At 39.0% G+C, this 24,474-nt stretch overlaps 1 protein-coding gene across 3 annotated transcripts in view; it reads left to right on the top strand.

The window, feature by feature from the left end:
• Positions 1 to 24,474, top strand: part of PLCL1 (phospholipase C like 1 (inactive)) — a 520,815-nt gene that overhangs the window by 242,544 nt on the left and 253,797 nt on the right. The gene's annotated exons all lie outside the window — the stretch shown is intronic.

Raw genomic sequence — 24,474 nt, 5'->3', positions numbered from 1 at the left:
GAGGGGTACAACTCCACACAGTTCCCACCACCAGAACTCCATATCCTGTCCCCTCCCCTGATAGCTTTTCTATTCTTTATCCCTCTGAGAGTATGGACCCAAGGTCATTGTGGGATTTGGAAGGTGGAAGGTCTGGTTTCTGTAATTGCTTCCCCGCTGTACATCGGCTTTGACAGGTCGATTCATACTCCCAGCCTGCCTCTCTCTTTTCCTACTAGTAGTGTGGCTATGGGGAAGCAGAGCTCCAGGACACATTGGTGGGGTCATCTGTCCAGGGAAGTCTGGTTGGCATCATGTTAGCATCTGGAACCTGGTGGCTGAAAAAAGAGATAACATATAAAGCCAAACAAATTGTTGACTAATCATGAGCCCAAAGGCTGGAATAGTGCAGATGAAGAGTTGAGGGGTCTCTTTTTTTAGATATTCTAAAGGGCCCATGACTATACTATGTCAACCCTTCAGCCTCATTACTTGGGTGAGACCTTTCCTTTCATAAGATTCTCTAATTTTGTTTCAGGTGGTTCACTTCCTTTACAAAGTCCCAAAACCTAGATATAGACCAGGTCCCATGAGATATGGCATATGTTCACATGTATCCATAAATTAGGGCAAAATATATACCTGAAAGCAAAAGTGCACAATAGTTTACAGTGAGTCAGTATATGCAGCAAGTAGAAAGACCTAAAAAGACATCATAAAGTTCCTAATGAAATAGTTTCTACTTAGACTTAGATATCCTCCTCACCTACTTCCTATTATACTTCCCTTAGTCACTCCGAAGCTAACCTTATCAAAGTAAGGACTGCAAAAGCTGAATAAGGGCAAGAGACTTACATACGTTAATGATGACTCTTTAGTCACTATCAGGCCATCCCATCAGCTGGGCCCCTATTCGAGGAGTCCTGAGATTCCCAAACAGACGTGATGGGCCTATACCTTGAATAAATCCCTCTCTCCATTCTTACTGGTCATCTCTATCAGGAACAACAGAACAGACTCCTCTGTGGGGCCCCAAAGGACATTGCCCTCAATGTGGATCAACAATGACAGAGAATGCTCCATCCTCCTAAGGGAGGATGGACAACATACTCTATCCTACACCTGAGGAAGATGGGTCCTGAAATTGTGGCAGCTTGGAACATTTCTACTCATGATCATAGAATGTGAGCTCAGATCTATAGGGATGTAGAGGTCACATAGGCTCCCAAGCTGAGTATGGGCTCCAGATCACATCAAATTGTTGGGGTTTACAGTCACCAATATTTATACACCTTTCCCATATTTGGGAGCTACTCTCTTCCCTAATCCAGCTTTCTTGCTCTTTTTCCAGCCATGACATCATCTCCCCAGACAATAACTTGGATCCACCTGCATAGTAGATGTCAGGCTCAGAAAAAAAAAAAAAAAAACTACGATAGTCTTGAGGACACTTTCTTAGTCCAAAGTTACTGTCAATTTAGAATAGATAGCCTCAATCACTTTTCTAGTCCAAATGAATAAGAGAGAAAGAGCTATTTAAAATCTTGATAACTTGATTCTTATGGAATTCTCACCAATAATTGCTTGATATATGTCAGCAAGTTAAATGAATTTTACTTTTAGAATAGAGATTTTTAAAAATTTATTTTAAAGTATTTTTTTTTAACTTTGCAAATATTTGATTTGTCAACAACTCATTATGTGACAATAATCCCACTAATATGTTTTATTTGCCAGTCATAAAAGGGGTATTACTTGATTCTTAATAGATTCTGATTGAACACCTCAGATGTTTACTGTATTAGCATTTAGCAAGAAAAGAGAAAATGATTTGTTTCACTGACAGTGAATTAATAAATCTGTCCCCAGTTGGTAATAATTTAATAGATTTGTAAAGACTATTTTTCCCTGGTTAGATGTAAGCAAACTCAGTTTCTGTCTCATCTTGTATATAAAATTGAAAGACAGCTATCTCAATTTGCTGTTTGAAAATTACATTTTAAATTATACCCTCCTTACATTTATACTGAGTATGGCTATAATTTAAATTCAAGACAAGAGAAAAGACTATTATATAAAAAATGCTTTCTTATTTTTTTATTACTTAAAATTATATTTTTATTTTTGAGGTAACCTTAGCTTACAAGGATAGAAATGGCTTAGAAGTATGATTTTACACCTCTTCAAAATCTATTACTATACTACAACCAGCACCAAAGTATCACTATCCCTCCACTATTGTCCAGTGAACCTCTCCATCATGGCAGCCCAGTCCCCAGACCCCAGAGCCTTTGGTAAACTCAGTGTAGCTGACCAAGTCCAAAGTTTCTTTTTAATTTTTTAATATTTATTTACTTATTTTCCCTTTTGTTACCCTTGTTTTTTATTGTTGTTATAGTTATTAGTGTTATTGTTGTTGATGTCATCATTGTTAGATAGGACAGAGAGAAATGGAGGGAGGAGGGGAAGACAGAGAGGGGGAGAGAAAGACCTGCTTTACTGCTTGTGAAGCGACTCCCCTGTAGGTGGGGATCTGGGGGCTTGAATAGGGATCCTCATACCGGTCCTTGTGCTTTGCTCCAGGTGCGCTTAACCCGCTGCACTACTGCCCAACTCCCCAAAGCTTTGTTTTTATATTTGTATTTTATACTTTCCTTGTATTCTTTGATTTGTCTATCCTTCCCATGGGTTATATCATTCCATATTTTGATTTTATATAAGCTCCTTTAATATTTCTTATAGAGTTGCTTTGATGGTAGTTGAGTATCTCTGTTTAGAAAACTATCACTCCTTCACCACTCATAAAGTGTGGGGAGTCAGGTCTTAAACCTGGATCCCTGTACATGGTAGGACATTTGGACAACAGGGTGAGCTTCTGCCTGCTCCCCCACTTTTACTTATTTTTAAAAGATGTATTTAATTTTCTATGGGTAGAGAGAAAGAGAGAGAAGGGAGAGGGAGAGGGGAGGAGGAGATGAAGGGGAGAAAGAGAGAGAAAGAGGGAGAGAGAGAGAGAGAGAGAGAGAGGGAGGGAGGGAGAGGGAGAGAGAGAGGGAGAGAAAGTGAAAGTGGAGCACTATGCACCTCTGCCATGTGGTGATTCTGGGGGCCAAAATCAAACCTGGGTCCTCTGGCATGCAAGCTCTGTTCTCTGGGTTAGGTATCTCCAAAGTTCTTGGCTCATTTTTTTTTATTATTTAAGAAAGGATTAATTAAAAAAAACCATAGGGTAGGAGGGGTACAATTCCACACAATTCCCACCACGCAATCTCCATATCCCACCCCCTCCTCTGATAGCTTTCCCATTCTCTATCCCTCTGGGAACATGGACCCAGGGTCATTGTGGGTTGCAGAAGGTAGAAGGTCTGGCTTCTGTAATTGCTTCCCTGCTGAACATGGGCGTTGACTGGTCGGTCCATACTCCCAGTCTGCCTCTCTCTTCCCTAGTAGGGTGGGTCTCTGGGGAAGCAGAACTCCAGGACACATTGGTGGGGTCTTCAGTCTAGGGAAGCCTGGCCGGCATCCTGATGACATCTAGAACCTGGTGACTGAAAAGAGACTTAACATACGAAGCCAAACAAATTGTTGAGCAATCATGGACCCAAAGCTTGGAATAGTGGAGAGGAAGTGTTAGGGGGGTACTCACTGCAAACTCTAGTGCACTTCTGCTTTGGGTTAACTTTGAAAAGTCCTTTTGTTAGGGTTTGCTGTACAGTACCCAGTATCTTGTATATAGCTGTGCTATTGGTTGCTTCTGATCTACTTACAATTACCAAAGAATGTGATGATAACATTAACTATCCATTGTCTTTTTGAACCCTAAGACTGCAGGAACCTGACATCTCCACTATAGAGCCTCTACTTCCCCCAGTCCTGGAACCACTGGATAGTTCCCACTTTCCCATATGCCTCTCCCAATCCATATCAAATAATATTGCATCTGCCGATCACAACCTAACCAACACAACGGTTGCCACCTCAACATGCTTCACTTCAGACTGTGTCCAGAGACTTCACGTGTGGAATGACAACCCTTCAACTTCATTACTCGGGTGAGACCTTTCCTTTCATAGTATACTCTAATTTCATCTCAGGTGGTTCACTTTCTAACAAAGTCCCAAAACCTAGATATACACCAGTTCCTGTGAGAGAGAGCATATGTTCACACGTATCTGTAAACTACTGCAAAATATATGCCTGAAAGCAGAAGTGCACTAGAGTTTGCAGTGAGTATCCCCCTAACACTTCCTCTCCACTATTCCAAGCTTTGGGTCCATGATTGCTCAACAATTTGTTTGGCTTCATATGTTAAGTCTCTTTTCAGTCACCAGGTTCTAGATGTCATCAGGATGCCGGCCAGGCTTCCCTAGACTGAAGACCCCACCAATGTGTCCTGGAGTTCTGCTTCCCCAGAGACCCACCCTACTAGGGAAGAGAGAGGCAGACTGGGAGTATGGACCGACCAGTCAACGCCCATGTTCAGCAGGGAAGCAATTACAGAAGCCAGACCTTCTACCTTCTGCAACCCACAATGACCCTGGGTCCATGCTCCCAGAGGGATAGAGAATGGGAAAGCTATCAGGGGAGGGGGTGGGAAATGGAGATTGGGTGGTGGGAATTGTGTGGAATTGTACCCCTCCTACCCTATGGTTTTGTTAATTAATCCTTTCTTAAATAAAAAAAATGCTAGTTACACTATGCCAAAAGATTAAATATTACAGTTATGCAAATATCAGGATATTTCAGCAAGAGTAGATCATATACTATTGTGGTTTCTAAATACCTGTTCTATAGTGATAGTGGACATCTTAATGACATAGACTTTCACACTGGAATAGATTCTAAGTCTACCTTCTGTTTGCTTTATTTCATGATAGCACCCTTTCCCTTTTTAGACATGAATTTCATAACCCTGTTTGAGCTGAAATTTTTTTCTTCTGACCCTCCAAATTCATTTCATCATTTCCATTTTCCCACCAGACATTTGCTTTACTGGCTTGAGATTCATGTAGTTACTTCAAGATCTTCCTGTCTTGTTTCTTCTACATGGAATATTTCCCCCACACTTTGTGCCTGAAAATCTGCCCATTAAAAATATTAGTTCCTCAGAGAACCTATAGAAACCCACCCCAATCTAAATTAGCCCAAATCTAAATTTAAATATCCAAGGTTTCTGTCACAGAATTTCTTGTAATTTTTTTTGTACATGCATGTGATTATCCTTTAGTGCCCATTTGTAGTACAGGCACTTTTCTAGTACCAGCTCATTAGTTCAGTGCCTGGGATTAAAGTGGGCCTCTACAAATCTGTGTTGGGAGAATTTCAGGCATTTCAAAATTCTGAGAAAAGTTCCAAACTGTATTCATTCTCTTGTGGGCCTATCTGAGTAATACAACATTGTTGGCAAGAAATTCCATGAGAGAAAGTAGCTTCAGTTCTAAAACTTGCCTGCTCTATCATGACTAAAGGGTGAGAACATTCATTGGGAACTAGGGCAGGGACCCCAAGTAAAATGCAGCAGAATTGTGAGCTTATAGAAAGACATCAGCCAGGAATAGAAACATCTGGGATCAATGCTTAATTCTACCACTGGTTTATATATTTTGGCAAGGAGTCAGTCTGCTCGTGTCATTAATTCTCTCATCTTTAAAGTCTGACGAGAGGGCTGGAATGATAGCTCACTAGTAGATCTTGTGTTCTGCCACTTTCCCAACCAAAATTTGAGCCCTGGGACTACAATGACTGTTTAAAGCAGAGGAGAAATCTTCTGCTGTAATGTTTATGTCTGCCTGCCTGCCTAGCTGCCTGTCTGCCTCCCTGTTTCTTTATCTGAGTGGAAAAGTGACCTGCAGTGGTGAAAGTATATATGTGCTAGACTCTACCTCCTGGAAACAAAATCTCTTGAGGGAGCAAGTAGGAAGCCCACTGACACTTTTTGAGATATGTGAGATACTGTTCCTCTCTTATTTGGATTTTTATTTATGAACATAAAGTGGCTTTTCTTGGAGGTTGCTAAAGGAATAATGGACTTTGTCACTTTTGTATATGGTCCTGTCATCACTTTTTCTCAGTGCATACAAATCATTAGTAACAAACCACCTAAGGATGATAATACGATAGTGAGTTAATTATGGATCTCCTTTCACTTCTTTACAAGCCATTCTGATACTCATTAAATGGAAGCATGTCTGGGGGCCACACCTCCTTTTCTCAAGGATTACATAGAGATTAGTCTCTAAGTTTTGTCAATAACTATGCTTTTTCATTGTGAAGTCGTTAGTAGAAATGTTGCTTTAGGAAAATATAAGTTATAAATGGTTTTGTTAAGTTTTTTTATTTCCCTGTCTTTCTACCACTTACTTCCATGCCAGTAAATTATTTCATTGTTATTTTTTTTATTCTAACTGATGGTTTCAATGGGATCTAAGAGAGGAAATATTATTTGAAATAAATTTAATTGGCTCAGCATGAATTGGAAGACTTGATCCTTTTATGATTGATCCCTAAAGAAATCTCTGTAATATGACTATTTTTCTTTTATTTCTTCACCAGGGGATTCACTCTCTCTTGGATAAGATATCTTATCATTATCAGAGAAAAGTAGTAGTTGTATTAGAAATTAATCTGCTTTGGGGTTGTGCCAGTAAATTTCATCAACAGATGAGAAATCAAAGTGCTTTAGTAAAATTAATGACCTTGTATAACCCCCTTCCCAATAACTAAGATTGTGTTTTAAATACCTTTGTGTTCAAATTGGTAGCCTAGAAATCAGTATGTGTTAAATCATAAATGATTGGAATGTTTTTTGATTTAAAAACTTCTAAGGTGAGCCACAAGTCTATGTCAAATTTCACAGAGCTCTGTAGACTTCTCTTAGTGGCATGAAAGCAAGCTCCCTGAAAATGTTTTTAAAAAGTTATAAAGAATAAGAAAGCTATCAGGGGAGGGCATGGGATATGGAGTTCTGGTGGTGGGAATTGTGTGGAGTTGTACCCTTCTTATCTTATGGTTTTTGTCAGTGTTTCCTTTTTATAAATGAAAGTTTTAAGTGAGCCAAAGATTAACAATATGTATCAAAACAAACTGTTAGCATTCTAGCTGAATTTGACTGTCATGTGTCATACTTAATGGAGTATGAGAGCATTTTATTCTGGGTGCCAGTGTTTATGATTATTTTCTCATGTGGTGGATTATATTTTCATAGAGCAGTAATCCTATTGGTAATTGAACAGTTTCAATTTCTTTTAATATATATCTTTGTTTTTTATCTTTTATTTATATATCTATTATTGAACAGATACAGAGAAATTGAGAGGGAATGGGGACAGAGAAGGAGAGAGACAGAGAGACACCTGCAGCCCTGCTTCCTCACTCGTGAAGCTTCCCCCTGCAAGTGGGGACCAGGGGCTTGAACCTGGGTCCTTAAGCACTGTGATGTGTGCACTTAAATAGGTGCTCCACCCCCTGGACCCCAACTTACATAAATAAATGTTCAACAATTATTTTTTCTGAGAATGTGAAAATGATTCATAAAATAGTGGCTATTTCATGTAACACTGGAAATAGAATGCTAGGTTTGTGAGCTGAGTTTTCTAAAATCTTGAATATTAAATGTAGAGAGCTAAGTTGGTAGGAGAGTGTGTAAAGTGACAGAGAAGGGCAGAAGTTATTTTGTATGTTAAGACTGGATGAGTCTAGATAAAGAACTTCTATTAAAGCAATGATTCAGTAGCTATAGTCAATGAGATAAAAGGATGTAATTTAGGGAAACACAAACAACACTTTTTTTTTTCCCAAAGACCTAGAAATCTTTTAAGGAGGTTAAGTAGAAAGGCAAATTTGGAATCATTTATTTAGAAAGGAAAATAGAAGGTGTGCCAAATCTATTGTTGGGGAATTTTAAAATTTTGTTATTGGGAGGTTAACGGTTCTATTGGGGACCTTTAAGGCTACACTTTGTAGTTCATGAAAATGACAGAAATTTTTATCATGAGACTGAAAGATTAAAGTTCTTGTCACATACATGAAGTTCTTGCTGAGTCCATTTTGAAATATATTTAAATCCCAACTTAATACAGAAAATTGTGAATCTCATTATCAATGCAGTACATTTCATTGAAGTCAAATTGATTGAGACAACTAGTGAGGAAATCTCAGTTTAATCTCTTTTTCTACCTCTGGGGACATTTATTCACTACTCCCAGAACCTAGAGGTATCAAGTTTGATTTAAGAGAAGATATGGTATGTATTTTTCATTAAAATTTATTGTATTTTGGTCATTCTTTTCATCAAAGCTACTTAAGGTTGGTAATTCAAAAGTTTCTAAAATAATTTCCAAATCAAAGCTTTGTCCTCATATTTGAGGGGTATGTTGCCATACTGTATTAGAGATGTATTAACCATTTCCAAAGAAAACAAATACATAAAGTATTGTGATTAACTAAAAAATGAGTGCAATTATTTTAATAAAAATTAACCCTTATATTTAAAATATTTAAACATGTTAGTTTTGGCTCAAGTATATGTTAAAAACATCTCTGAAAAATGTATTTTATGATAATTAATGAGGTAATTCTAGGACTAATGCTTTAAAAATGTCTTTAATATGTTTCATTATAAAATATCACAGTACATGTTAATTCTACACAGTTTGAACAATTTAGAGATAATTCTGAACCTCTTCCCCTAGAGTTAGTAGTCACTATTATCAGTGAGAATATACCTTTCCATAGTTCTTGACTTTTCATTAGTAAGTAAGTAGCTCTCATAGGCTATGCACTTTTATACTGCCTACTTTTCACACACACACACACACACACACACACACACCTATTTCAAGATTTGTGTATTAGTGTTATCCATTAGAAGGATTTCCTAGAATACCATTATGTGAATGTACTATAAGTAATTTATTTTGATTATCCTTATTGATGATGGGTGTCTAGTGTGTTTATTGCTAATTTTTTATCATCAAAGAGATGCATTGAATTGCTTTGTTCATGTGTAATTTTCTTAAAAGAGATTCTCAGAAATAAAAAAATTTAGTGCACATGCGCAAAAGAGAGAGAGAGAGAGAGAGACCATTACTCTAGCATGACTGATGCTGTGATTGAATTGAGGACCTTGTGCTTTAGAGTCTAGTGCCCTAGCCACAGGACAGCCGCCCAGCTGCAGATGCATTGTTTTGGCACCTCCATGCCTTATTTATGCACTATTCAACTCCTTTCTCCTCTCAGGCTTTTTTTTTTTTTTTTAATTCTTTCAATTCCACATTTATTTAATTGTCAGAAAATTCATGACACATTTTGTTTGCATAGAAAACCAGAAAAATATGCTATGACTTTTCCAACAGCCCACTGTAGATGAGGAGCGAAAGAGGGAGAAACAGTACAGGACAGGAGCTTCCCTGGGTGCCTGTGACACTCCCATGTGGGGTTTTGCTCATGGCAGGCACATGCCTCTCCAGGAGGGCTGGCTTCCAGTCCCCATAGTAGATGCATCTGCACAGTCTGCAGTTTATGGCTTGTTACATCCTTTCAGGAAAGTGTTGCCAGTATATATGCAACATAACATTGCATGAAAATCCCATTTCTATGACTTCGTATTTTAGCTTTTGTTAATCTGATAGGAAAAATTATTTTATTTATGTATATATGCATACATATAACTATTGTGTTTGGATATGTTTTCTTTTTTTATTAGTGATTTAATAATGATTGACAAGATTGTGGGAAAAGAGGAATACAATCCCCCACAGTTCCCACCACCAGAGTTCTGTATGCCATCCCTTCAACTGGAAGCTTCCCTATTCTTTCTCCCTCTAGGAGTATAGACCAAATTCTTTATGGGGAGCAGAAGGTGGAAGGTCTGGCTTCTGTAATTGCTTCTCTGCTGGGCATGGGTGTTGGCAGGTCAATCCTGACATATTTTCACTTAGTTTAATAGTAGTTATATAATTTTGTGACCATCTTAGTTTAGATTTAGTTTGAAGACATTTTTACATATTAAAAAATATCAGTGCTTCAAATTTTGAAAACAAATATTTTCCAGCTTAAATCAAAGATAATTTTGATAATCAGAGAGACATCTCTGCTTCTTGAAGCACTAACTTGCATCCCTGGGGCGCCAGTGCCTACTGCTTGAAAATGCCCAGCTCCACCAGTGCCAGAGCTGAGCAGTGCTCTGGTTTTCTCTTTTTGTTCTCAGGATATACAACTTTCAATATGAAAATAAAATATAATAAATTGAAAGTTTAATATGATCAGATATTGTAATCTTTCCTTCTGTGGTTCTGGAGTTAGTATATTTGTTAATAAAATATCTTCCCTACCCAACACTACACAAATATGTCTATATTTCTGGTTACTTTTATATTTTATTTTACCTGGAATCTACCTAAAATTATATTTTGACACGATATTAGGCAGAAATCCAGCTATATGGTTTTTTCAAATGGATAAAATTTTTTCTTTTTATTTATTTATTCATTTACTTATTTACTATTTGACAGAGACAGAGAGAAATTGAGAAAGGAGGGGAGAAAGACTGGAAGAGAGACAGAGAGACACCGCAGCACTGCATCACCACAAAGTTTTTTCCCTGCAGGTTGGGACCAGGAGCTTCAACCCCGGTCTTGTACACTGTAGTATGTGCACTTAACCAAGTGCGCCACTGCCTGGGTCCAACAATTTTTTGAATACTGAAAATCAATTTATATATTATTTCCTATGTTGTTTGAAATTCTTTTGTTTATTTTTTTATTTTATTTATAAAAAGGAAACACTGACAAAAACATACGATAAGAGGGGTACAACTCCACACAGTTCCCACCACCAGAACTCTGTATCCCATCCCCTTCATTGATAGCTTTCCTATATTTTAGCCCTCTGGGAGTATGGACCCAGGGTCATTGTGGGATGCAGAAGGTGGAAGGTCTGGCTTCTATAATTGCTTCCCACTAAACGTGGGCGTTGACAGGTCAATCCATACTCCCAGCCTGCCTCTTTCTTTCCCTAGTAGTAGTGGGGCTATGGGGAAGCAGAGCTCTTGGACAAATTGGTGGGGTTGTATGTCCAGGGAAGTCTGGTTGGCATCATGATAGCATCTGGAACCTGGTGGCTGAAAAGAAAGTTAACATAAAAAGCCAAACAAATTATTGACCTATCATGAACCTAAAGGCTGGAATACTACAGATAAAGAGTTGGGGGGGGGGGGTTCCTCCATTTTGTAGATAGCCAGTAGGCACATTTTAGTTATATTCCAAAGGGTCTGTGTCTATATTAGTCTTTTTTTCCCCTGAGCCTGAAATCTGATATGCAGGTGGATCCAAGTTATTGTCTGGGGAGTTGATGTCATGGCTGGAAAAAGGACCAGAAAGCTGGATCAGGGGAGAGAGTAGCTCCCAAATATGGGAAAGGTATATTAGTATTGTTGACTGTAAACCCCATCAATTTGCTGTGATCTGGGGCCCATATTCAGCTTAGGAGCCTATGTGACCTCTGCATCCCTGTAGATCTGAGCTCACATTCTGTGGTCATGAGTAGGAACATTCCAAGCTGCTCCAATATCAGGACCCATCTTCTGTAGGGAAATTGTGAGGATGTGGTAGAACATGGCAGGGCTTGACCTGGGGGTTGTGTCTATCCTGTTAGTCTCTCTCTCTACCGAGAGGTTGAGCAAGGGGAACACAAGAACCCCAAAGGGTTGCCTCATCTTATCAGACTCCCTGCCTCACAAAGCACCCTGCATTTTTCTGCCTCCAGGTGCCCAGCATTCCTTAAAACATTAAGCCAGCTCCCCCTGCTCCACCCTGCATTCCTCAATACTATGGCCCGCCCTTTTGTTATTTACATATCAATCTTCTGCTTTGTCTTACAAATGACTAAAGGTCTCCTTCTTAATTCCCTATAGGGTATTATTAATCCTACCAGGTAAACCCCTAGCAACAGTTGCTAAGGAAGTCCCTACCTTTTTCACCTTTCTCTGCCCCTTTCCTAACCATGTATGATATTGTCAAGCCACTTCTGTTTCCAACTTGTCTCTTCCCTTTTCCACCTGGGGAAGTGCACAGGCAGACCAGGGGGCTGACACTAACCATTATGGTTTGTGCCATGTGGCTTAACCAGGTGTGCTACCACCCAACTCTGGGGTGTTCAGATGAATAAAGATTTGAATGGCCTTGCCACCACATGCTTGGTTCCTGGGTAATCTCTCTCGTGTCACTAGCCTGACAGTCTTCCTCAGATGTAGTGTAGATTATGTTTTCCAGCCTCCTTCAGAGAATGGAACATTCTCTACCTTTGTTGACCCAAGTTGAGGGCAAGATCCTATGGGGGCCTGTTGAAACTTAGCTTAAAAAGGAGTTTTGGGCGGTGCATAAAATGATTCACAGTGGGGAGCTGGGAATGGGTTTAAAAAAATACAAGATTTATTAGGGTGAAACAGGTAAAAGGCAAAATAAGCAATAATCATCAAGAGTATGCTATGTCCATAAAGTCTGAGTATAGTTATCAAAAGTTTAGTCCCATAAGGTAAACAATTATCAACTCTGGTAAAGGTTGTTCATACCTGTAGAGGGGTCTGAAAGTTTACCAGCTAGCAGAGCTACATGTGTTCAGTTCTTAGGAGAAGTAGCCATGGCTGATACCTGGAGCACCTCCACAGGGATGCTTCTGACCAGAAGAAGCAGCAGCCAAAGAGAGAGACCTGCTTCAAGTCTCTTGCTTTATACCTTTCCTTTTTCTGTGTGTCCTGCCTCAGGCTGAAGTCATTCATATGCTAATAGTCCCAAGCTCCTGTTGGGGTCATAACAGGGGCCCACAAAGGGGGGGTTTATTTTGTTGTTCCTGATAGATGACCAGGAACAATGGAGAGAGGGATTTATTGGAGGTCTAGGCCCATCATGTCTGTTTGGGAATCTCAGGACTCCCCAACTAGGGCCCCAGCTGATGGGGTGGTCTGATAGTGATGAAAGAGTCATCACTAAAGTATGTCAGTCTCTTGCTCTTATTCAGTTTTTGCAGTCCTTGCTTTGATAAGGTTAACTTTGGAGTGAGTGAGGGAAGTGTAATAGAAGTAGGTGAGGAGTCTAAGTAGACACTATTTCATTATGAACTTTATACTGACTCACTGACGACTATTGTGTACTTTTGCTTTAAGGTATATATTTTGCCCTAATTTATGAGTACATGTGAACATATGCCCTATCTCATGGGACCTGGTCTATATCTAGGTTTTGGAACTTTGTTAGGAAGTGAACCTCCTGGAATGGAATTAGAGAATCCTATGAAAGGAAAGTTCTCACTCAAGTAATGAAGCTGAGGGTTGACATTCCATGCCTGATATCTCTGGACACAGTCTGAAGTGAAGCATGCTAAGATGGTACTCCTTGCATTGATTAGGTTGGGATCCGTGGATGCAATATCATTTGGTATGAATTGAGACAAGTGTTCAGGAAAGTGAGCCCCACCCTAGAGGTTCCAAGACTGGGGGAAATATAGGCTCTATAGAGGAAGCGGGATGTTCCTGCTGTTTTAGGGTTTAAGAAAGCAATAGATAGTTATTGCTATAATCACATTATTTGACGGGTTAACTTTGAAATATCCCTTTGTTAGGATTTTCTTTATCATACACAACATCACCATAATTTATGTCCTTTATCGAAGACTCAGCCTATGGTCTGTGCATTAAAAAGTTGGAGACACTCAATCAATTTTTTCCCTCTCATATTTTTAAATAGTAATTTATATGACTGCAAATTAATAGGAGTGTACATAAACACCATTCTCACCACCAAAAGACTGTGTCTTATCCCACCCACCCCCACCAGCACCCCATGAGGCTGAACATTAACCTTCACCCTCAACCCAGGGTTTTTACTTTGGTGCCCTACTCCAAATTCAGTCAAATCCTGTTTTGAGTTTCCCTCTCTGTTCTTCTTTCTCAACTTCTGTTAATGAGTGGGATCATCCCATACTCGTCTTTATCTTTCTCACTTATTTCACTTAACATGGTTCCTTCTAGTTCCATCCAAGATGGGTCAGAGAAAGTGGTTTCATTGTTCTTAATAGCTGCATAGCATTTCATTGTGTATATATACCACAGCTTTCTCAGCCGCTCATCTGTTGTTTGGCACCTGGGCTGCTTCCAGGTTTTATCTATTATGAATTGTGCTACTATGAACATAGTCCTACACATATCTTTTTGGTTGGATGTTATGGAGTCCTTGAGGTATATCCCTAGGAGAGGAATTATTGGGTCATATGTAAGGTCCATCCATGTCTAGCCTTGTAGAGTTCTCCAGACTGCTCTCCATAGAGGTTGGACCAGTTTACATTCCCACCAGCAGTGCAGAAGGGTTCCTTTGTCCCAACAACCTCCCCAGCACTTGTTGCTGTTGTTCCCTTTGATGTATGCCATTCTCACAGGGGTGAGGTGGTATCTCAAGGTTGTCTTTATTTGTACTTCTCTGACAAACAGTGAACTGGAACAATTTTTCATGTGTTTGCTAGCCTTTTGGATCCTTTCTGTAGTGAATGTTCTGTTCATATCCTCTGTCCATTTTTGGATGGGATCATTTGCTTTTTTGTTGCTAAGTTGTTTGAAATTCTATTTCTATTCCTATGCCTTGAAAATTTTCATTGGACTTTTAAATCACAATTTGTTTATTTGCCTACTTATTAGTGGAGTGTTTGAATTTTTGCCAATACTTTTTTTCCCATTTTCCTTAATTTGATATTTCCTTTTTAAAACTTTAAATGAAATAAAATTCTACATGTAACCTTTACATGAATATTGCTAACTTTGCTCTATCATTGTTTACAGTATCCAGTGTTTATTCAAATGGACTTTCCTGGGTTTCTACCTTGCTTTCTGTTATATTTAGAAATATTTTGGTTTATATGACAGCTACTCTTTTTTTTCTGTGTTCCTATATTTTTCCACCATTACTTTACTGATTCTAATGTTAATTTCTTCATTTTCTAGACAAGTTAATGTCTTTGCAAATAACAATGTTCTTTTACCTTCTTTAGAATATCTTATACTTAATTTCTTATCCTTAACTTATTTTGTCTTAGCTTTCCAAACTTATGTTCAAATGTAGTGAAGATAGTAGGATTTTATTTCTTTTCTATTTTAATGAGAATGCTTATAAATTTTTTATCATTTGGGATGGCTCCTTTAAGAATATGAGACCGAAATTTAATCACATTAAGGACGTTTTCTTTCTCATTCATTCAGTTTACTTGAGAATTGAAGTTCCTTTGTGTCAATTGTCTTTGGCAAATTAGTACATATGAACACACTTTTCTCCTTTAATCTTAATTTGTTGAATTACTTTGATGACGTGTCTAATATTGATTCATTATTTTCTTAAAACAAATGGCTTCTTGAAGCAATTATTGTTCCTTTAAAACGTTGCCATATTTTGATTATATTTGTTGAAATGAAACTACTATTCACTGCTTGGGAATTTTTCCTCACAGTGCAGTCATTGGCACCCGGGTACACACTGTCTCATCTCCTTGTGCATGCTCTCCACAGAACACTCTCCACAGTCAATGCCCCTTCCCATCACACTTCAGGACCCTCAGATGCTTGCTCTTCAGCCTCCGCCTATCCCTCTCTCCCCAGAGTGCTTTACTTTGATGCCTTACTCCATGCTTTTCAAATTGCTTTAGCATCCTTTATTTCCTTTGGTCAGTGAAACAGCCCTGTGAATTGGATGAGGCTGATTATATTCTGTTGAGAAATTCTTCTTCTAGCATTTGCCCTTCTTCCGTAGCCAGTCAACAGCGTCAGGTTGAGCCTGATGTAAAGTTTCGAGACCTCCTTTGAATCTGGAGAGGTGGCAGTTGTTGACTATGTGGGTCATAGTCTGTCTGTAGCCGCAGGGGCAGTTCGGGTCGTCTCTGGCTCCCCAGCGATGGAACATAGCGGCGCACTGGCCATAGCCTGTTTGATAGTGATTGAGGAGGGCCCAATCATAACGTGCTAGGTCAAAGCCGGGTTGACGCTTGCAGGGGTCTGTGATGAGGTGTTTGTTCTTTACCTCAGCTGACTGCCAACTCTGTTTCCAAGAGTCTGGAACAGAGAAGTTCAGTGTAGGCGTAGGAGACCAGATTGGATGACGAGACGTCAAGCATTGGACAGGGTGGGCGAAGATATCCACGTATATTGGCAGGTCCGGTCGAGCGTAGACGTGGGAAATGAACTTAGATGATGCCGCATCTCGACGAATATCTGGCGGGGCGATGTTGCTAAGAACTGGCAGCCATGGAACCGGGGTGGAACGGATGGTTCCAGAAATTATCCTCATGGAGGAGTATAATTTGGAATCGACCAAGTGGACATGGAGGCTACAGAACCATACTGGGGCACAGTATTCTGCAGTGGAATAGCATAATGCCATAGATGATGATCGTAGTGTGGTTAGTGAGTATCAGCATCCATCCTTATTGTATGGTCTGTGGTTAACTAACATCAGCATCTATCCTTATTGTATGGCCTCTGGTTAACTGAGCATCAGCATCCATCCTTATTGTATGGCCTCTGGTTAACTGAGCATCAGCACCTCTCCTATGTCACTTAACCTATGTCATACACATGGAATTGTGTGTGCTCTGCCCGGCTTCTCTCTTCTTGCATCTTTGTAGCTGTGAGGTCCATTAACATTCCCATTTTGTAGTAAAAAATAACAATATTTTCTCCAACTGGCCAAACAGTTGCATGCAATGAAGCTTTGCTTATTATAAGCTCCAAGAGAAAATATTACAGTACTGTCCACTTGCAGCACCAGTATCAACAAAATGAGGCAGACACAAATAAAAGTCACCTGACAATTATTCATCAGTCTTTGAGGAATGGCATGCTGCTATCAGTCCTATTCCTCTAAGACAGATGTCCACCTCATACTGAAAAAAACTATTTAAAATTCATCAGTGACCTACACAACAGTCCACAGAGAAGCTGAGGATCAAGAAGACTTAGAGACTGCGATAGGACTCTGCCAGTCCTCATAGGCTCCCTACACAGCAGGGTCCAGGAATCTTCACTAGACTCATGCCAATGCTGTAGTGTGCCCAATCCCCACTTCATGAGCAATGGAGTAGTACTACAGGTATCTCTCTCTTCTGCTCTCTTTGCTTCTCTATTTCTGCCACTATCAGAAAAGATGGGAAATAATTATGACCACCAGGAATAGTGGGATCTTTCTGTAGGTACCAAGCCCTGGAGATAACCCTAGTGGTAAGAACAAACAAACAAACATAAAAACAAGCAAACAGCCATGAGAATAGTGATAAAACTTAAATGAGAAACAAAGCCTTTATAATATGAAAGGGATATTTATCATGTGAAAGGGATATTTGTATTCATGGGCTTGATGGGAGATAATAGAAGCCTCATCAGTCACTGGGGTTTCACAATAAACAATCATAGGGTCTATGAGTTAGTGAAGTATGAGAAAGAAATGACCCAGGATCATTATGGGGAGTAGAAGGTGGGAGGGAGTTCTGGCACTGTAATTGCTTCTCTGCTGGACATGGGCATTGACAGGTAACCTGTACTCCCAGCCTGTTTCTATCTTTCCCTAGTGGGGTAGGGATCTGGAGAGGTGGGTTTCTAGGACACATTGGTGAGGTTGAGGTCCTCTGCCCAGGGAAGTCAAGTTGCTGTCATGGTAGCATCTGGAACCTGGTGGCTGGAAAAGCATTAAGATGTAAACTGGAACAAATTGTTTAGTAATCAACAACCTAAAGGTATGAATATAGCAGATGAGATTTGGGGTCCTCATGTTAGAAGAAGCTAGGAAGTCTATTTCAAACATATCAAGGGGCCCATGACTTTGCTAATTTTTGCCTGAGCCTAACAGCTAATATGCAGGCTGGCTGAAAGTATTGTTTAGGAAGATGGTATCAGAGTTGGAAATAGGACTAGAAAGCTTGATCAGGGCAGAGAATAGCTCCCAGATATGGGAAAAGTAAATCAATACCACAAATTGTAAACCTCATTGGTCTGACCTAGGGCCCATGTCTTTCCATAGTTAGCACAGGAGCCTGTGTAGCCTCTGTATCCCTGTAGGTCTGAACTCGCATTCCATGGTCATATCAAGGAACCTTCTAGGCTGCACTCATTTCAGGCCCAGTCTTCCTCTAGTGGCAGAATATGTTGACCCAGCCTCCCTTCAGAAGTGGGGAAATTTCTACCACTGTTGTTCTCCATTGAAGGCAATGTTTTGTAGAGGCCCACAACAGGGTTTATGATGTTCCTGATGGAGATGACCAGTGATGGTGGAGAGAGGGATCTGTTAGAGGGCCCTGGATGATGGGATGGCCTGGTAGTGGCCAAAAGGGCCATCATTAAAGTATACCATCTCTTGCCCTTATCTAGCTTTTGTCGTCCTTACTTTATCTGACAAGGTTAGTCTTAAGAGTGACTGAGGGAAGTAAAATGGGGAGTAGCTGAGGATGGTATCTAAGTAGAAAATATTTATTAAGTACTTTATGGTGTCTTTTTAGGGTTTTCCACTTGCTCGCTGCACTTATTAAGTCACTGTAGACTATTGTGCACTTTTACTTTAAGGTATATATGTCCCCCCAACTTATGAAGACATGTGTGCGTGTGCCTATCTCATGGAAATATCTTAGCTGCTGAATTCAATAAGCCATCTTCATATCTTATTTCCCAACACCTTTTTTTTTTTTTTAACTCTACTCCTTATTTTCTGTGAGAGTTTATTTTCTGTTTTTCTTGTCCTAATGCCATTTTTTGGGGGAAAGAGAAGTCCTCCAACAGCTTCTTTACTATGGGCCTGAAGTTCTTCTGCAACTTTACCTCACAATATCCTTAAATGGAATTCACTCTTAATTCAAACAACAAACCTGTGAGTTATACTAGACCCATCAACAACTTCTCACTTAGTTTTTTTTCACATTAGTTTCCACTCAATGTCTTTTATTAGTAGTACTTTTCCAGGTCATCACTCTTTATTTTCTTTAATGATGATAGCTTTATTCTCATCAGTTTGCCTGTAGCAAGTACTTCCAGCACATCCTGAACGATGTACCTGAGACTGAATTCAGACCAAACCTACAATGTGCCAGTCCCCTACACAGAATAGTTTTTATTAGTGTTTGTTGACTGAATTGTTGAACAAATAATTATCAGAGGTCTCTCTCTTGCCATCACTAAAGCTCTTGAAATAACTTCTTCTTTTTTTTTTTTTGTTGCCCCAGAAGGAAATGATAGGAAGAGGTACAGAGAGAAAGATACCACAGCACTGAGGCTTCCTCCAGGGCAGTGGAGGCTGGGCTCACACCTGGACCTTCCATGTACACAAGGTGCACTGTGCAGATAAGCCTCCTTACTGTGTGACCAGGTGACTACTGCCTGGCCCTACAAATCAGCTCCCTTGCCAGCATGATCAGAGTTCTCTCAGCATCCAAGGTTGTGGTCCCTTGGATTCTGAACTATTTTGTCCACAGTCCTTTGGTGATTTTGTCTATTGGTGAAAACCTTCTTCTGTTTTTGAGATTAGCTCAGATTTAAAACAAAAATAAATATTGTTGGTAAAAACTTAGAAGCATAAACCTTATTCTCACCATGTTTATGTCTCTAACTTTTTGTCTTTTAGTTATAACCTATTTATTTTTATGTGAAGACTTTAAGAGTATCTTCAGGAATCCATCTCCCCACAATGAAAGAGAAAAGTGACCATCACTTTAGCATATTCGTATTTTACCTCTGGGGGCAGGTCATGGTGCACCCAGGTGACCACATATGGGCCATTTTGTCTCTGTATTTCTACATGACAAAGCAAAGATTCCTTCTGATTATGGTTTGACTAGTGTGGCTTTGATTGCCTTTGTTTTTTTTTTAAGGATTTTCTAAACTTGTTTTAGCAAAGCATCTTAAAACCACTCCATAGCAACTTGCCAAAAAGATAAAAGAATATGTTACAATACAATTAGCTGTTTAAACATGATTGTCAGGTCAGAGCCAGGGAATATGGGCACAGTGCTTCCTTTATTTGATTTTTTTTTTTTTTTGCAAAGCTTCAGTGGGAGATATATATATATATATATATTCACAAAGCTTGCTATTTTAAGTGTATAGTATTGTGACATTAACTGCATTCACATTCTTGGTACAGCTTCAAATTACTTTTTTTTTTCTTTCTGAAAGTGCTAAATTGAAATAGTTCAGTAATTTCATGATTGAGATCCAAATCTGTGCTTATACTGAATAATAGTTTCTCTGAGGCCTATAGTGTGTTGTGAGAAAAAATGGTTTGTTAAGTTTTGGATACAGGATTTACATCACATTTAACATTGTTTGACTCACAAAGAGCAGGTATCCAGGAGAATTTTGTGGATGCAAGTTTGTTGATTTAACTTCTTTGCACCATCAAATTTATGTGTGTGGGGTGTTGGCTTGGAAAAGAAACCAGGGGGATGAAGAAGCTGAAAAAGAGATTTGAAGTCTTCTTTCTCCATCACCATTCCACTACTGTTTCCATCTCTTCTCACCCCCCTCTCAAATTTTCAGAACTTATGAATTGCATGACCTTTGATAGAACAGACCAAGAAAAGCTTCAGAGACCTGAAATGTCTCCAGCATATTTGAATATACATCACTTTGGTTCTAGTCAATATGAGAATGACTAACTAGGGGAACTATCCCTCTGTTGTCTTATAATTTTGTAAATAAATATTACATCACTAATAAAACATAGTTTAAATAAAAAGATGACTTTCTTCACATATACTGTGGCGATTTTTTGTCTCATGGGGGGTTACTATAACTTTGTTTTATCCTTTTTGAGATGGCAACCCAATATCACATGGTTTCTACTGCTTTTAAATTAAAATAAGTTTTAGGATCAGTTTGGAATCACAGACCAAAACAAGAAATAAACACTATGAGATAAGTCAACTCTTTTATAAGTTATATTTAAAACATCTGTGTTTTGATGGCCTAACATAAGGGAAAAAATACAGGTGGAAGGAGATCGTATCACAGAGAAGATAAACTTATAAGAGAAAGTTTCAACACCAGTGGTTTTATACTTGTGAACAAGGCTTAAATCTTGTACAGATTCCCTGGGCAGATGACCTCACCAATATGTCCTGGAACCCCACCTCCCCAGAATCCTTCCCAACTAGGGAAAAGATAGAGACAGGCTGGGAGTATGGATCCACCTGCCAACGCCCATATCCAGCAGAGAAGCAGTTACAGAAGCCAGAACTTCTACCTTCTTTACCCCATAATGATCCTGGGTCCATGCTCCCAGAGGGATAAAGAGTAGGGAAACATCCAATGGAGGGGATGGGATACAGAATTCTGGTGGTAGGAATTGTGTGGAATTATACCCCTCTTATCCCACAACCTTGTTGATTATTATTAAGTCACTAATAAAAAGGAAAAAAAAAAGCTAAAAAAAAATCTTGTGCAGAGAACCAGACTATGATGGCTAGTGTAAGAACACACATATGGTACAGGTGCAGAATTTATGCACTTAGAGAATCACTAATTTTTCATTTCAGATTCGGTAGAACTACTGGTAGTTTTATAATTCTGTTGGCAATAGTCCTATTTGGAATGTGATCTGTTTTTATAAAAGTAATTTTTACTATGAAAGCTCTCATTAGCTTAAAAGTCTAGTCAAATGATAGCTCTAAAAGCTGAGTGACAATTTAATTTACCAGCACAATTCACAGATTCCCACTTACTTTTACTTGGTAGATTAATCCTGTCTCTGCAGTGCCTTTATGTGCCTGCCTTGATGATGTGGAAAAGTACACACAAACATCTGATATTTCTGAACATGTGGTTGTGAGGAACTAAAATGTATTCTGATAGTATATCTGTGTATAAGGAGCTGAAGATTTATGGTTGCTTTTTTTAACTTAAGGCTGAGGAAATTGACCGCTATGTGATAATTAAAAATAACAACTCCCTGGAAAAACCTTAACTACGTTCTTAAATGTCAGGGTACCAAGAGGCAATATTCTCTGATTTAAACTCGGTAATTTATATCTTTTGTCATTTGAAGATCAGGTATCTGATTGAGTTCATGAATCATCCCACCAACATCCTATAACAAAAGCAATTTCCCTCTTTTCATAGGCAAGGTTTTAGTTAAGTAATAAATAATCCTGATTTTTTTTCCTCAAAAATAATAGGGAACAGAGGGCTTTTGTTTGTTTATACAGGTAGATCACTATTAAATGATACCTTGGAGAAGAAATTTTACTCTCTTAAAAGAATACCCTAAAGGATATAGCTTAGACCACTTTGGCTATATTCTTCCATATGATTTTTTTTCTATTTTTTATTTTATTTTTTATTTATAAAAAGGAAACACTGACAAAACCATAGGGATGAGAGAGGTAAACTCCACACAATTACCATCACTAGAACTCTGTATTCCATCCCCTCTCTTGATAGCTTCCCTCCCTCTGGGAGTATGAACCCAAGGTCATTATGGGATGCAGAAGGTAGAAGGTCCGGCTTCTGTAATTGTTTCCCCACTGAATATGGGTGTTGACAGGTTGATTCATACTCCCAGCCTGCCTCTCTCTTTCCCTAGTAGGACAGGGCTCTGGGGAAGCGGGGCTCTCAGACACATTGGTGGAATTTTCTGTCCAGGGAAGTCCAGTTGACATCACGGTAGCATCTGGAACCTGGTGGCTGAAAAGAGAGTTAACATATGAAGCCAAACAAATTGTTGACTAATCATGAACCTAAAGGCTGGAATAGTGTAGATGAAGAGTTGGGGGGGTCTCCATTTTGTAGATAGCTAGTAGTTCTATTTTTAGTTCTATTCCAAAGGGCTCGTGGCTATACTAGTTTTTTTTTTTTTTCCTGAGCCTGAAACCTGATATGTAGGTGGATCCAAGTTATTGTCTGGGGAGATGATGTCATGGCTGGAAAAAGGACCAGAAAACTGGATCAGGGAAGAGAGTAGCTACCAAACATGGGAACAGTATATAAATATTGTTGACTGTAAACGCCATCAATTTGATATGATCTGGGGCCCATATTCAGCTTAGGAGCCTATGTGACCTCTGCATCCCTGTAGATCTGAGCTCACATTCTGTGATCATGAAACCATAGGGATGATTCCCATCACTAGAACTCTGTATTCCATCCCCTCCCTTGATAGCTTCCCTCCCTCTGGGAGTATGAACCCAAGGTCATTATGGGATGCAGAAGGTAGAAGGTCCGGCTTCTGTAATCATGAGTAGGAACCATTTCCAGTTTATTGCTGAAATTTATCTTAGGTTCTCAGAGATGAGGAATGTGTTAACTTCTATATAATGCCCAAAATGCTGGTCAGTTTCTACTGATAGTCTTGCAGTAATCAGGTCTATGAGTAAGTGTTGGTCTACCCTCAAACAGAATAACCTTATGCATATTCATCTTTTGAGTCTCACTTCAGTACTATATATACTTCCTTAAATTCTTATTTTTATTTATTTTTAATAAAAATAAGTTAAGATTCAGAGAGACTAAGTGACCTGCTCAAGGCCAGACATCTAGTGAGTAGAATAATCACAAAGTGAGACTGGTTATGTTTCCCTGCAGGACAATGCCCATTTAGTACTATCAACATACCTTAAGAATTATCTGAATTGATGAAGTTGTTGGAAATACTATAAACTTCACCTGTATTCTGAATATGTAAGAATTCAGAATGTAAAGAAATATCGCATTTCAAGTAGCACTTGAAAATTTTCTCCAGTTAGTCATTTTTCTATTGTTAGCCCTTAGTCTGACCATCAAATTGCTGACTTTTATGAAAATAGTGTGAGTAAAAAAGTGGTTTTTGAAAAGAATTCATTTATTATGACTGAGTAGGGCAGGGGAGAATGGAGACCAGAACACTACTCAACACTGGCATTAGATGGAGTCAGGGATTGAGCCTGTAGTCCCTGGAGCCTCATATATAGCAACTGGTAGTAAAGGATGAGCTAGTATCTCTGTCCCTCTCAATTTCTGGCTGTCTCTATTAAATAAATAAAGATAATAAATTTTTTTTAAAAGACTTGTTAAGACAACTAAAGGTAAAGACTATTAGGGAATCTGTTTTAATGAACATATAAGAGGAGGTGGGGCGGTGGTGCACTGGGTTAAGTGCACACAATACAAAGTGTAAGGACCAGCTAAAGGATTCTGGTTCGAGCCCCAGTTCCCTAACTGATGGGGGGGTGGGTCACTTCACAAGTGGTGAAGCAGGTATGCAGGTATCTTTCTCTCCCTCTATCTTCCCTTCTTTCTCAATTTCTCTCTGTCCTATCCAAAAACAAACAAACAAAAATTTGAAAAATTGGCCACAGAAGTAGTAGATTTATAGTGCAGGTACTGAGCCCCAGTGATAACCCTGGAGAAAATAAAATAAAAATAAACCAAATAAGAGTGTTTGTTGTTAATAATTTTTTCTTTATTTCAAAGAATACACATATGTTTGAAAAATATTTTTTCTGAACCTA

The sequence above is a fragment of the Erinaceus europaeus genome, chromosome 7 (assembly GCF_950295315.1).
Source record: "Erinaceus europaeus chromosome 7, mEriEur2.1, whole genome shotgun sequence".
Classification (NCBI taxonomy): domain Eukaryota; kingdom Metazoa; phylum Chordata; class Mammalia; order Eulipotyphla; family Erinaceidae; genus Erinaceus; species Erinaceus europaeus.
Note: the sequence above shows the minus strand (reverse complement) of the source record. Positions and strands in the feature narration are given on the sequence as shown.